Source organism: Macaca thibetana, chromosome 14, assembly GCF_024542745.1.
Source record: "Macaca thibetana thibetana isolate TM-01 chromosome 14, ASM2454274v1, whole genome shotgun sequence".
Classification (NCBI taxonomy): domain Eukaryota; kingdom Metazoa; phylum Chordata; class Mammalia; order Primates; family Cercopithecidae; genus Macaca; species Macaca thibetana.
Genome location: NC_065591.1, coordinates 91,011,023 through 91,027,735, shown reverse-complemented (window position 1 = coordinate 91,027,735; position 16,713 = coordinate 91,011,023). Strand labels below are relative to the sequence as shown.

The 16,713-nt window shown below is 32.5% G+C and overlaps 1 protein-coding gene across 1 annotated transcript in view; it reads right to left on the bottom strand.

Annotated features, from left to right (window-relative positions):
• CNTN5 (contactin 5) overlaps positions 1 to 16,381 on the bottom strand; it is a 1,339,954-nt gene extending 1,323,573 nt beyond the window's left edge. The window contains exon 1 of the mRNA XM_050758026.1: positions 15,975 to 16,381. The gene's annotated coding sequence lies outside the window, so the exon portion shown is untranslated. The remainder of the gene's footprint in view (positions 1 to 15,974) is intronic.
• Between the last annotated feature and the right edge of the window lie 332 nt (positions 16,382 to 16,713).

The window sequence follows — 16,713 nt, the reverse complement described above, 5'->3', positions numbered from 1 at the left end:
AGGTAATTTTAATTGTATGACAGTGGAATGTATGTGACTCCAGCTAGCATCCTTGTGTTTGACACTTGTAAACTCTCTATTTTCCTCTCATCACAAGGGGAAGTCTTGGTCTTCCACTTCGCTTTTACTTTTAGTGTTTTCTATTGAGGCAAAGTGAATACAATGAAGAGCAGCATGCCTTTTCTGAGTTTGTCTAGTGATAGAAAAAATGAGAATGTGGAACCTTTATGCAGTTCAACAGTATTTCCTATTAATGACACAGCACTCTTGTTGAGAACGGATTGATCTGAAGAATGGTATCTCAAGATAAAGGCGACAGAAGAAGAGGAATAAACGAGGTAATACTCTGTTCCCAGACTTAAATATAGCCAACGATCTGAAAAGCCAAGAAATGCTTTGTGGTTTGTTGAAATAAATTCCTCTTTAAGATCTTCACTTTGGGCTACAACATATTTGTTACTTTTTTATTGCTGATGTTTCTACATGAATTTATGAAACTGAATTAATGGACTCTATTCTTAATTCAGTTTTCAAAATTTTCAATAGTTTAATATTGATTTGAAAACAAAAAAGTCTTTTCAGTTTTCAATCAATTATTTACTCCTCTTATGATGACTTTATTATCTGATAGAGAAATATGACATTTTAGCTAGTTGTGAACCTGTTGAATTGAAAAAGCATTATATGATCAATAGAACTAATAATTAAGTTTAAGATTTATTTTAGTTACAGATGGGACATTTTACTTACCAGACCTATTTGTGATTTGGTTCAGTGGCGAAGTCCAAATATAATGTATAATATATCTTTCATTATAAAATGTAAGATTTATTATTCATTTTATAATGACAGATGTATTATACACACATATATATGTACTACATATTATAAGAGGTTGTAAAATAATTTACATCCTTCTTTTTTTTGCATTAAGAAGTATTAACTTTGTAGAAGTTATGGACAATTATAAATGATGTAAAAAATGAAAAATATTTGCTCATGTTTCAGCAGAGCTAAAAGAAGCGTTGGTCTACTGCTCATGTTTTTGTAATAAGCAATATTACATGCTTTGTAACAAGCAATGCAGGCATTGTAAAATTCATTGAGTCAGTGGAATTTAAATTTTACAGCTAGACAGGAGGAATAAGTTCTAGCATTGTTATATACCACTGATGACTACAGTTAACAGTAATGTATAGTTTACAATAGCTAGAAGGAGAATATTTATCGTTACCAACACAAAGAAATGATAAATGTTTGAGATGATGGATATGCTAATTACTCTGATCTGATCAGTATACAGTATATGTAACATCAATGATATTATCAAAACATTACTGTGTATCTTATAAATATTCACAACTATTATTTGTCAATTAAAAGTACAAAAAACTTTTATCATAATTTCTTTCAGAATAGACAAGTGTAATATCTTTATTCCAATTAGGGAACTACAGCTTGGACAAATAATTAGTCTTATTGATGTTATTAGGTGAAGGACCAGAAATGAACCTATAAGCACTTAACTGAGAGCTCACTCTGTGTTATACCTCACTAAAGGTAATTGTTCTTTATGAAGTATTTTTCAATGTTAGCCTCTTTAAAGCACTGTATTATTTAGAGCAGAATGTATTAAATTAAATTCTGCTCTAAATTAATAAAAAATTAAATAAATACCTCGGTGTTTATGTTAGGTAAAGCAGTTTATAAAAATTATCAAAACACCTTCTTATCTTTAAAGCAGCTTGCAATCTCCTGATAGGAAAAGTAATTTTTGTAAAGAGATGTCCCAGCCGGGCGCAGTGGCTCACACCTGTAATCCCAACACTTTGGGAGACCAAGGCAAGTGAATCACGAGGTTAGGAGTTCAAGACCAGCCTGGCCAAGATGGTAAAACTCCATCTCTAATAAAAATACAAAAATTAGCTGGGCATGGTGGGGTGTGCTTGTAATTCCAGCTACTTGGGATGCTGAGGCAGAGAATTGCTTGAACCTGGGAGGTGGAGGTTGCAGTTAGCCAAGATCACGTGACTGCACTCCAGCCTGGGTGACAGAGTGAGACTCCATGTCAAAAAAGAAAAAAAGAAAAAGAAAAAAAGAAGAAAAAATATGTCCCAAAGCATTATTTTGGCAGAAAATGATGTCAGCAAAAGTATAGAGATGGGACAACTAATTATAGGTTTTGGTAGTACTGTGGCTGAATTTAAAATCTATCCATTGTTGTAGTTGCAAAGGAGCCTAGAAAAGAGTTGCTAAAGAACAGTTATGGAACTCCTTAATGGAACACTGCAAAGTCTGAAATGTGTTCTTTAAACTGTGGAAAGCATTAAAGCTTTTAGAGCAAAGAAATGACATGACAAGCTTGAGTCCCTGAAAGATTATCCCATCAGAATTATTGACATGTTGGAGAATAGAAGGAGAGAAACCAGTCTGGAGAAAAAAAATTCCAGTGAGATTCCCTGAAGGAATGTTGAGTGAGTGATATTTAGAAGGCTACTTTGAATATGAGAAAACGGGCTTATTTATCTGGATTGTTTTTATGTGATTGAAGAAGACAAAATTATATTCTCTTCATTGGATCTCCACTGGATCTTCTGCTTACAGTGGAGGGAGAAAAGAAGACAATGGTATTTACACAAACATACCTATAATTTTCACAGACATGAATTTTATTTCTTATAAAATCTGGCAATGCCTCAAAGCATTTTAAATTGACTTCTTGCTGCTATGTGTTTGTTTCTGTTAATATGTAAAAGGACTAGGAAAAAGATCAACTCAGAACATCACTGGCAAATGGGTAGGAACCATAGGTCAAATAAAAAATGTGTTATAAACATAAAGGGATGTTCAAATATTAAACATAAATTAAAATAAAAACATACTTTCTTTTAGAACAATTCTGTTAGGCACAGAACAAGCAGTTTGGTAACACTGTGTTGGCTACAGTGGGACGAGACAGACATTGTAATACACTAATAGTGGGAGTATTAGTTGGTATCTTTGCTATGGAGGGAAACTTGGCAGTAAAAGCAAAATTTTAAGTGTATGTTCTCAATGACCTAGCAATACAACTTCAAGATCCATTCATATAAAATTCATAACTAAGAATTTTAATTTCATATTTGTTTTCATATGAGAAGTAAATTGATAGATAGTTTTAGGTGAGGAACTATTCATATAAATCATGTATAACTTTATCAAAAGTACTCTTTAAAAATTACATACCTTTTTGTTATGTAGCTACCCAAAATTAAGAAAAATTGATACATTATCTATAAATAGAATGCTATATGTATAAAAAAATCTCTTAATGATTACTACTTCTGAGGGAGAGAGTTGGAATACTACTTTAGGAGAGAGGTTTAGCTTTAATTACATTCTTTTTCATAGCAATTTTAAATATTTACAATAAAAATAATTTTTAAAAAGATGTTTTAAGTTGTACAACATGTTTTGATACACATACATATAATGAAATGATTACTACAGCCAAGCAAATTAACATCCATCATCTCATGTAGTTACCTTTGTTAGTCTACTCTATTGGCAAATTCCCATAGACACTATGATATTACTAACATAGTCCTCATATTGTACATCAGGTGTCCACACTTATTCACTTCACATAACTGCAACATCTTTGTACCCTTTGACTTCCATTTCCTCATTCCACCCTCCATCCACCCTCACCCGGTACTCCCACTCCTGGTAAGCACTGTTCTATTCTTTACATAAGTAAGACACTGCAGTATTTTTCATTCTGTCTGGCTAACATCACTTACCAAAATACTCTCTAAGTTCATCTATGTTGCTAAAAATGGCAGATCTCCTCTTTGAGGATAAGTAATGTATAAGAAATTCACACAACTTCATAGTAAAAATAAAAATAAAAACTTGATGAAAAATGGGCAAGGACCAGAATATATATTTTTCCAAAGAAGACATAAAAATAGTCAACAGCTATATAAAAAGGTGATATCATCTTACGCCTTTTAAGATGGTCTTTATCAAAGAGACAAGGGATAACAAGTGTTGATGAGCATGTGAAAAAAAAAAAAAAAGCACTTGCAATTTGGTAGAAATTTAGATTAGTGCAGTCATTGTGGACAACAGTATGGAGGTTTACAAAGAAATTAAAAGCAGGGTTATCATATGACCCAGAAATCTTCCTTCTGAATATATACCCAAAGTAAATAAAATCACCATCTCGTAAAGATACCTGCACCCCCACATTGATTGCACCATTGTTCACAATAGCCAAGATATGGAAACAACAGAAGCTTCTGTCAATGAATGAATGGATAAAGAAATTTGTGGTACATTAGTCCCTCCTTATCCACAGTGTGACTTTCCACCGTTTAATTTACCCAAGGTCAGCTGTAGTCCACAAATATTAAATAGAAAATTACAGGAATAAACAATTCATATTTTACATTTGCACCATTCTGAATAACAAGATGAAATCTGCTGCAGCCACACTGTGTTCCACCAAGATGCAAATCATCCCTTCCTCTAGCTTATCCACACTGTGTATGCTACCTGTCCCCTGGTCAATTACTAGCCATCTCAGTTCTCACACAGATAATATATAAAAAATATAGAGTTTGGTACTAGCTGTGGTTTCAGGCATCCACTGAAGGTCTTGGAATGTATTTCCCACAGAAAAGGAGGGACTTCTGTACATATATTTATACAAATAAAATATTCATACTATTTCATACTTCTAATTGTGAATTCCATATTAGAATAAAAAGAGATGAACACAATAGTGTTCATTCAATCAAGATTCCTAGTCATAAGAAATACTTTATTAGGTGGTCTTTAAGTTTACAACACAACCAATGGAGCAGATCATTTGTAATCTCACAAAAAATAGGTAAAAAATCATATTTGAAGTCACTTTTATACAATATTTGACTCTCTATAAATGAAGAGTTAGAAGAAAAAGTTACAATTATTTTTATTACTGGAATGCAATTCTCCTTCAAAATAACTTGTTTTCATATATCCATCCTTAAAATGGAGTCTGTATTATTTTGTCTATGGGAAAAAGATTCATAAGATGTATTTATTTTTTTTCAGGTTTTATTTTTATCTCATGAGAAAATTTGAATTCTTCTGGTGTGTTTGAAATGTAAGAATAAAGTAACTAATGATAGAGCCATTCCTACACATAAAAAAAGGAATGTATCTGAGATAGATAACTTATTCAAGCATTAAAGACAAACACTAACCAACTAGGGATTAATATTTACTAAAGGTAGTTAATCACAGAAGTACATCAAGGGACTTTTAATCAACTATTAAAGTTTAATAGATGTTTTAAAAAATCTATTAAACATCTCAATTTTAAGACATCTATTAAAATTCTGACATTGGCCCGGCACAGAGGCTCACACCTGTAATCCCAGCACTTTGGGAGGCCGAGGCAGGTGGATCACCTGAGATCAGAAGTTCTACACCAGCCTGGCCAACATGGAGAAACCCCATCTCTACTAAAAATACAAAGAATTAGCTGGGTGTGTTGGCGCATGCCTGTAATCCCAGCTACTCTGGAGGTTGAGGCAGGAGAATCGCTTGAACCTGGGAGGCAGAGGTTGCAGTGAGCCAAGATCATGCCATTGCACTATAGCCTGGGCGACAAGGGCGAAACTCTGTCTCGAAAAATTAAAAAAAAAAAAATTCTGATATGTAGGAGATATTAGACTATATATAATGTCTACAGAGGAGAAGTTATAAGAATTATAACTGAGAACACTAGGTCATTTCTTCCTTCTAAATTAATATTTATCCAAGGAACTGTATGGCATTTCTGAATAGTTGGCATTTTGATATGCAACATGAAAAACTAAGCCATGAATTTAGACCTTAAGAATGATTATCTTAGAAGAAAAATACATGGAGCAAAGATTAAAAGACACCTTTGTTTCAGGTGAAATATCAATTCCAGGTTTGTTTGTTTGTTTTTAAATAGCTCATGGTATAAATATTTATTTAATGACTTCCTCACTAAACAGTACAAAATTGCTTTCTATCAGCTCCCTCTCCTGTCTGCTTGGTGGCTTTCTTCATCTTTCTTTTTTCCTCTCTATCCAACAGTTCCAGACCCAATAAATTTTTCTCATACCTTTTTTGAAAGAAAATATTCTTATCTGAGATTTCTTCCTTCCATTTCTTTCTGCTATATTATATCTTCTGCAACAGTGGAATAATCAGTAAATGTTTCAGGAAGAGGTTTACTTATTGGATGGGTATAAAGGACATACATACTTAAAATATTATATGATTTACCACACAAATAGTAAAATGTGTTTTTATTTTATAATAACTCATTGCCAAAGTAGCCAACCCAAAAAAGCTACCATAGTAATATATATCTATATGTCATTTTTGGAAAAATTTGTAAAATGTTTACAAGCTTAAATCATTGTATTTTTGCTCTAAAATACAATTCACAATTTAAAAGATTTCAGTTTAGATTTGTTTTAAAGAGTTAGCATTAGACACCACATTTGTAGCACAAGTCTGTTTCAAAATATTACTTTTTTAAAGTAGCAAAACAGACAATAAAAGTGAAAAAGAATATAATTGGGGAACATTATTAATTTCAAATGAATGTATTCTGTACTATTTTGTTATCACACAGGATTCAAAAGACATTATGTGAAATATCTTCCTCTACCTACAAAATAGAATCTATGCTCTAAGTAATTTTGTAAAGGCAAATGAATGACTTCCCTTTTCAGGCCCAACAAAACAAAATTAAAGTAAAAGGTCCAGAAGAGGTAATCACTGTCAAAATGAGCAAGTAAAATAAGGTCATTAAAAGAAAACATGTCACCATCAGCAAGTATATATGAATACACAGCATCCAGCCAAGAAAATAAGTGATTTTATTCATATTTAGAATCCTAGAGTTATTGTACCCACGTATATTTATACTAAATTTAAATAATTTTATGCCTTAAAACGTATAAGGAAAAAAAGAAATTTTATAAGCATCTATAGCTGAAGATATGAAGTAATTTTGGTTCCTAAATCTACAGTCTCATTTCCTTCTTGCAAAAAGAATGATGAGTTACTAGTCAATATCATCTTTTACAGGGAAAGAAATGAAAACGTATAAAGGTTATTGTGTCGCTCAGGGAAACACCTGGGTTAAACCTGTGTCTAAGAAGCTCATGCTCTTTTTGTGACCTCATCATATGCCATGAATGTGGTTTCTTCTCTCTTCTCTCTCTTCTGTGGAGCTCATTCTAGATGCAGTTGTCAATCCCTAGATTTTCATGTCATTCCATTCTTCTCTTTGTCAAAACCTCATAACTCACACAGTCATAGAGTAACAGTGGATCAAAACCTGAAGAATATGCTTTAAATTCATTTACTTTAATTCTTTTCATTGAGAAATTAATAAACTAGGGAGAGAAGCAAGGTGACCTGTACAAGTCACAGTAAAGGGAAAAACTGGGAAGAAACTCAAATATCATCCAATATTGAGATAAATATTATTCTCTTGCTTTAGAACAAAATCCCAATTTTTTCAGTTTATCTCTTAGAATCCTCCAAATTTCCTCATTTTATATATTTTTAACTTCTCTCTTTGCATTAAAAGCATTCTTTCTGTACATTAATTAGCTTTCCTACGTTTTTCCTACACATTTGTTTTGTTTCTGCCTCTCTTTACAACAACTGAAAAGAGTTTGTCCAGAAAGTTAGTTTAATGCATCACAACAATGACCATTTCTGTTCCTCCAATGTTTCTACAGTCTTTTACAGGTATTTTTTCCTTAAGTTTCTTATTAAGCTGTGTCCTGACTGAACAATTTTCCATCTTTTCATTGTCAGTGGTCAAACTTCTCACTTCCTTTGAATCCCCAAAAGCATATGGTATCAAACATACTGGATTTATTAGAAGTATATATTCGAGAAAATTCTTTGAATAAAAGATGAGATACACAGAATAATCTTTAAATGCTGATGTTCTAAAGATCTCAATATCCCCTTCCACAATTAGAACATGATTATGTCTCATTTAAAAAAAAAAAACAGAATATTTTGGTAGACAGATAAGCTTAGAATGAGAATTGAAGTAAAATAAAAATTTCCTCCTAGACTTAAAACTTTAATGATTTTAACACTATCATTTTTTTTTACCATTGAAAAGTAGATATTTTTTCTTGTATATTACATTATGACAGGTATTTTGTATGTAAAGATTGTTTCTTGTCCAAAATTATACAGCTAATAAGTTTTAAAGTCAAAACTAAACCTAAAATTCAAACACCAAATCCTTTAATCCATATGGCTCCCTATGTTAGATATATTATTATAATTATTAAAATAAGTTTACGGTGATTTCTGCCACTATTACTACTATTAGTATTTGGAAACGGCCATATAAGCAAAGCTTCATTGGCTTCATAGTTAATCCACTCCTGCAAAGTAAGTTTTATCAGCAGCACTAATATGTCATACTAAATAAATGAAAGAAATCAATCTTATTTATAACATATAGAAATGGCTTTTTTTTTCCACAGCATCTCAGCCACATTCATTTTTACCTTGAATTTGGCTATATCATGAGAGATTAGATGGCTCCGAGATATTAAAGTGAGCAGTATAATGAGATGCCAAAAAACACAACATTCATTTAAAGTGGTTAGGTGAATCTTGGAACCAAAATCACTTTAAAATAACTTAGGCAATGGAAAGTAAATGCAGCAATTAGAGAACTAACGTTAGCATGAAATTGTCCAAGCTGGAAAGGCTCATTAGGAGAAAAGTTAACAGAAGTCTCCAGAAGGAGAAATATTGAAAATCTGCATCTTAGTCACATACACCTCTATCACTGCATATTTCACATTGAATTATATTCACCCTATGTGTGTATTTCCTCCACCAGGTTGTGAACTATTTATTCTGTTTTATATTCTTACTTTGTACTGCCACTGTCCACAGTAGACCATTTCTGTGAGTAAATTAATGTTGAAATTGCTTTAAATGTGAAAGAAATTACTTTTCATTAATTTTACTTACTGTGGCACTTACTAACAAGACCACGTTAAAGAATGAGAAACAAACAAACTCAGTCATACATTTTTAAAATAGTTAATATGTATAATTTTCATAAAATCAATTCTGGATCATTTAACTTCAATCTCAAGTAACTACTCCTCCTTACTAAGATTACTGTTATTTGAAAATGTTAAAGAATTGAATGTAAGTTTTAGGAAAGTAAATACCTAAAGAAAGTAAAAATTCAAGAACGAAAATGACTATTCATTGGGCTTCAAGAATATGTTTTTATATTTTATTTGCAAATTGGGGTTATACACTTAGTATATAAAATACTTCAAATAAAATATTGACATTTTTAGTCACAGTCTTTCATCTCTACTACACTTATCGCGCTATCTTTAAATATTCAGTGTTTAAAGAAAAAGAGTCTTAAAACTTGAATTCATTCCCCCCAACACATAAATTGCTTGTCACAATTTGACAATTAAAGCAGCAGAAGAAGGCATCTGTAAAAGTAATGTAATACCAGAAATTCAGCAATATTTAAACTGCCTTCCACTCCAATGCACTATGGTAATTTTATGTTTTATCATATTCAGTTCTACTGAGGAATTTTTAATGTATATATTCATTGTAAAATAATTTATATGACATTATTAAAATTAAGCATAGATAAACTTTGGTTCAGATACAATGATGATTAAATAGTATTACAGTTCCAAATTGTTCTCTATTAATCTCCTTTAATATTATCACAGAAAGACTAGAATTTATATACAAGTTGACATTTGAATTTTAAAACAGAATAATAGTGCATATTTCTAGAGATATATTCTCTGCTTTATTAGCAAATGCTCTAAAATCGTTACTACCTTTAAAAAGCCCATGAATTAAATTTTACCCAAAATTTGTCAAAGAAATATACTCTCATCTACATTTCTTGTTGAGTTTCTATTTGATTTAGGGCTTCCATTAAACGTTTATTACTAGGAAAAAAAGAAAACCTGCCAGTCTGGGAAAAATCAAAAAGTATTATAGGGCAAATGGATGTCCCCTTACATATATGCCATGGAATCAAATCACTTAAATCCTTCTTTCTACTTAATTATAACACTCTAAAAGGTTCCCAAGTTTCCTAATTAAAACTGTCAAAAAAAAAAAAAAAAAAACTTCTGTCATTTGATGTAGCTGTTGAGTGCATACCAAGTTCATTGTGAAAAAGTTCCCATCTAGCAGTTAAGTTCTATAGTTGCTGGTTAAGAGAATGTGGGTACAGCAGTTTCTAGAGTTAATATAATTGGATCTTAAATTTCTAATCTTAAAAGACAATGTTTTACAGATAATCAGTGGCAACAAGGAAATTACCTATACTTATGTCCTAATATAAGGATTTGATGTGAATAGATACAAAAATAATCAAGATGTCCACAGTATAAAATAAAGTATAAGCTATAAATAGCTCTGATCTTAAAATTTAAGAGATGTGAGTTCTAATTCCATCTTTTGCATTACTTGCAATGTTGAACACATCACTTCACCTTTTTATACCCTTGTTTATTAGTGAATAAGCTTTATTGTGAATAGGTAAAAATACGAGCTCTGTATGGCCCCTTCCAATATTAAATGGTATTTATTGTCACTTTTTCCTAAGTGTCCCCTAATTAATCATCAAAAAATCATGAGATTTGTGCTGAATTTGAATGATATGGTTATTTTAGCATGAACTCTCATTCATCAGCTCACACATTAGAATAACAGCATCACAAAAGGAAGAAGAGAGTATTAAATAGAATTATGAAGCTTACAGTTTCAATTCTCTCATCAATGCTATAATTTTGAAATTCATATCGAAAATACAAAATTAGAAAAGAAATAGTGGACATTAACAAGTTGTTTTAATAATTTTTGCTATATGGGAGATAATATTAAGCCAGTCTATATCTGTTAGAAAACAATATGAAGAGGAAAGTTTTAAAATAACAAAATAAGGCAAAATACAATACCTAACAGATTAAACATGAGACTTTTCACAATGTTTTCAGATATATTTGGGGTCATTCAACCTGTTCCAGTGCCCAGGAATTCCTATTATATTTAATGATCACGAAACTGTCAATTAAATAAAAAATTTATTTTTAGAAAACAATAATTCTTTTAAAAATTCCTATTGTCACTCACCTGTAATTTCTAATAATATTACTTTTAGTCATCAGGGATTTTGTCTAGTTTAGTAAATTTAAAGGCTGAAGAACATAGTATCTCAACAAATATTGCACAATTGAAAGTAAGTTCTTGCATGTAACTGAAATGGGAGAACCTAGGTGAATTAAAATAGTTGTTATAAATTCTTGAGTATTGCCTTTATAATTTGTTTAATTTCAGAAAAAAATCCTTCATAGTTACAAATATAAAATGAATTAAGAAAATAAAGATAAAACTTTATATACTTAAAAGTAAATTTCTCACAAAATCAACATCCCATTTCTCTACTATTTATATGATAAATAAAAACTCCTGCAGCTAATGAAATATTTGTAAAAATACATTAATAGACCTGGTTGCAGCTCCAGATACTTTATTACTATCATTATAATATCTCTCGATGAGAACATCCCAGTATTTTTAGCCTCATAATGAATGCTTCTGCCAATACTCACAAAAGGAAGAGAATTTCAATTTTTTTTCACCTGTATAATCAGCAACATTTCTCTTCATAAACATATACTACATTTACTACTGGATAGTAATGGAAGATGAGATGTTCTCCTTTCTGGGTTGTTAGCAGCTGTAAGAATGATATGAAGTACATCTCTACTCCCTTCATAAAATGTTTAAATATATATTTATACTTTTCCAGTCAATGGGTATGAAAGACAATTTTTGATCTTTCACATAAATGAAATATTTCTTGCCTAAATGCAATTGCTTTGGATACTGTTCAGTTTAGTCACTTTACCTTTAACTGGCTCCATATTTTCTAGTAAAGATATTAATCATAACAATATTTTTCATCAAAAACTCATAAAATGTATTGGCTCCTTGCTTTTTATCTAGGCCTCCACTCTGCACATTGAGTGTGAGAAATATTTGGAAACATGACTGGCATAAGAGGAAATAGGTGAGTCCTGTCAGATCTGTTATGAGAAGGTCATTTGTGAAAATAAATAAATTAATTAAAAGTGGTAGCCATTAAGCAACAAGTTATTTAGATCATTATGAGTTTTTAAGAACCACTTAGGAAAAAAGAAAAAACAATCAACTTCACACTTGTGTTATAAAATGTATCTAATGAAACATTTTTTGAAATGTTTAAAAATGGCAGCGATCACAAGAAATTCTAGCTTAAGAAATACATGGGAAATGAATATGATTGTAATTTCTTAAGATTCTCATGAATGATAGATCTCACGCTATTTTATATTAGATTACAAATGGTAGATCCATTTTTTTTATTTTCATAAAACAGACAATCTTGATTTATTTTTCAGAATTACTTTGTGGCCTCTGTGGACATTTCCCAGCTCCCTGCACTGCAGAAAAGAGAAACTACCATACTTGAATAGCTTTGTAACACTTAATGAGCTTACGTGTGAGGAGGGTATAAGTTCAAAACTATAATATGCAGTACTCTGGGATATAAAACTAACGACCTGTGTTTTAATTTATGGGGATGAATAGACATAAAATTATCTATAATTAGCTTATGCAAATATAATAGGTAAAACATAACTGAAGTTATACAGTGTTATGTTAAGTTCCTGAGATTCAAGTCAATGCTTCAGAATAATTTTGATGAAGAAATCAATTGTAAAAACCAGTTTTCTAAAAAAGCAAATACATATTTCCATTTAAAAATTGCTCTTATAGCCACTGTATTAAAACACTATATTTTGTGTCATTCAATTTAAATAAATCAACTAAAAACACTGTTTAAGTATCTGGGAAAAATATAAACTAATAATATTCAATTTATTAGAACCCTTCTAATGATACATATTTGAATCTCCAAAAATCATAAAACAAGATTACTTACTTGAGTGGGTACATATGGAACATAGTTCATAGTAGTTTTTAATCTTAAATCTTAAGCATTAGGAGTTTTCTATACTTCATTACTTTTTAAAATGGACTAGCCTCTAATGTGGAGTTATTGATCACAAATGCTCAGAAAATAGACCTCTGCAGTGATTCTACTGCTCTGAGCTTCCGACCAGTCTCTTTCCTGCTATAAAGTGTTAAGAAGTTCATGTAACATATTAGCACAGCCTTACAACACTGTTCTTAACATCTTGTGAGAAACACATGGCTCTCTTACTTTATGCTTGGATTGTCAGAAAGAAGAAAGAGATTAATAAAATCAACTCCTGAAGTCAGAATTTCAAGAAAACAAACCACATGAATGTATGAGTTTATTATTTAAATTAAGAGAAACAAATTTCCAACAACTTAGTAAAAATTAAAATACCCATATTTAAAAAGAAAGTTCAAAGACAATAGGTAATCAAGATAGGTGAGAAAGAATGGATTCGGCAAATTACATAATATCTGAGCCTCATAACATTCTGAATTAGTTTGACTGATGAGGGAGACACCGAACTCTGCTACAACTTTGTTTTAGCCAATCAAACTCTGTACAATCAAATCATCTTCACAGTATTACAGCCATCTAGAGAAGTTTTCATCATTTTTACTTTAATCTTTACAAAATATGCCTTTATTTTGTCTAGAAATAAGACAAACTCCAAAATGCTTTGGCCAGCCTATGTGGGCCCTTTGCCCTTTACTGACACCCTCTGGTCCTTATTGCTAAGTCAGCTGTGACAGACAATCACACACTTAACCTCTACCCTGAAAGTGGTCTAGATTTTCTAAACTGTGAAGTAAAAGAGACATTTAAAGAAATACATATTAGCCAAACCTGGTACATTTCTAACAGATAGTGCTACTTAATTGGACACATAAGATTGAAGTAAATTTTCACAAGCTACTAATTTTAATGATTCATCTTACATATTCTATATATAGATTCATGATCTGATTTCAGTTTGGTTCCCTAAGAATTGTTTCAGACCACCTAATACTTGAAGTACTGACTGCTTACCTTGAGAAACATTCAGGTATTTCAGCTATTCATTTAAAAATTCCACAACTGTAGCTTTTGTGATGTATTTCCAAAAGCACCTTGGTATACATGTGCCTCACAACTTACAAAGTCTGGCATTTAGTTAATCTATGTGATTGTATTTTTATCTAACTTTTAAGAATCTAACTTTCTGTTTAGTTGTCTATGGAATCAGAAAGAAATTAAAATTAGCAGTTTTTCTCCCCCTTTCTCAATTTTCAGAAGTTTTAAATAATTTAAAGGATACACCAATTCCTAAACAAAAACATTGGCACTTGTAATAATAATTTCACTGACTTTCTATTTTCAGATAGGCTTTAATATTATTCCTCACACTTCAGCTATTTTTCAAATTATATTCTTTATACTGCATTTTCCTTTTTGTAACTTTAACTTTGATTTTGTTTTTGCTTTTCCTCCCTTTAACAGACTTAGATGATCTTTGTATGTAATATCTTTAATTTGTTATCATTAGTTTTATATGACATATTCTTAGTCACATCTCTTTTCGATTAAAGTCAGAGCAAACTTATGCCTGTTAAGTTTAAGACCCAGTATACTAGTCCCCACATAACTTAGAATAATTTGAGCATGAAACAGGAGAATATGCAAGCAACCATGAGAATTGCCCAAAATTGACTACAGGCATTTTCAAAAACAGTAATGACCTAGTCATTATTTTCTAAAATACTAAGAGTCACAATATTAATCATAATGAACCCCCTTAAGCTCCCTGTAACGGTCATAAGTACTTCTGTAGTTCTGTTGCAATTTAACAGTAATCGATGATATCTGCATTAATTTTTAAATTCAACTATTTGTCTATATTTTTTAAATGATAGTATTCTAATGAACATCTACTTCTTTCATCCTTATTTCCACAGTCGAAATTGAGAATCAAAGTAGAAGTTCTGGCCCTCTAAATGATTTTCTCTTTTAAATTAAGAAATAAATGAATTTAATGTAGGTAAGGCATTGAACATACAACAGTTTAAAAGTTTTTTGCTTCTCACCTGCATTTAAATTACCACATGAAATTATATTTTTCTTGGGAGAACGGTTCTAAGATTTAAAAGTAATATAGTTCTAACATATGTAGTGGATTCTGGTTCTTTCGCAAATAAATATAGTTGAAACAACGTATCGTTCAGGTCATCAGAGTAATTCTCAGCTTACAGTACATCAGGTTTATATATGTGCAGATTGATATTCCCTTCGGTATAGCTCCACACAAAACATGTTAAGGATGTCTGAACATAATTTTTTAACCTATCACAATCCTATACACCCTTTAGAAAAAAGCTCAGCCTAATCCAAGGTACAGTTTTTCTCAGTCTCACGAACTTTGTAGAACTCCACTTACAGAGCATCCCTACTGAATTTTAACAAGTTATTGCAATGCCAGATACCCAATTATTTAGTCTCAGAAACTCATTGCTCAAACATAAGACATACATCCAGTACCCGAGAACATCCTATTTTCCGAACATTTAGTTTCCTTTGTAGAAACATCCTCACTTTATCCTGGCATTTATCGCCTTACAATTTACGTGTAGGAATTGTCTACTCTTATTTTGGGTGGCATTAGGAGATACACAAATGGGTTATATTTACTCTTGTTTCAACTTTTTGCCATAATATCCTAGCAGAAAATAAAATCGTGTTTTCTTTCTTATATTTAAAAAAAGCTTCATCTTACAGTTTTTACGTTCTGGCAACATGGCAAGAAAGGATGGCTTTGCAGAAGCGAGTGTGTCAAAAATCCTAAGTGGCTGGGAGATGAAGTGCACAATCACAGAACGCAGTCACTGGCAAAGGAATGTCAGCCACTTACCAATAAGATGCCAGACTCCACTGTCCTTCCTCTGTGACTCTCAATTCCTGTCTCCCATCCTCCTGCCCATCAGCACAGTTCAGAGAGAGCGGTTCCTCGGGTCCTTTGCAGCCTGTGGCAGAGGCGAATTGCGGAGTTCTTAATCATTCAGAGGGAATCCTCCAGCTTGCCCTGCCTCTTGCAGCAGAGGGGACCCAGGTAACGCATCCTCTCCGCCCCGAGCTTTAATGGCACTTTGGATGCCGTCTTCTTGCAGTTCCGCTCCCCCAGCCGTAGTTGGTTATATTGGGAAGTAGGTGCGGCGCCTCCTCCGGCTGGTGTGTTTGGGGCTCGCGTGTTTTCCTCCAATGCGTCCGCGCGCCCCGCGCCCCGCGCCTCTGACTGGCTGTGTCCTCCCGGGGCGGCCCCTCGCCCCTCCCCGCCCGCCCGCGCTGTCGCCGGCGCCCGCGTCCAGCGCCTCACTGCCTCCTGCTGCAAGGGTTCATTTAGCATGTCCCCGGGCTTAACGAACTGTGTGCCTCCAGGAGGCTTCTCTGTGTTTCTCCACTCGCCTCACCAATCAACCGGCATTCTCCTTCCCTGCTAAGTACAGAGGACTTGCCCCCCTCTCCCCGGCGTGTCTGCTCTGCAAACCCTCCGTATTTAACATTCATAGATTACAAAGCAAACGTTCTGGCTGGAGACACGGGAGATCCAGGCGAGCGTCCCTTCCTCCGCTCCTGTCTTCTCTCTGATTCCT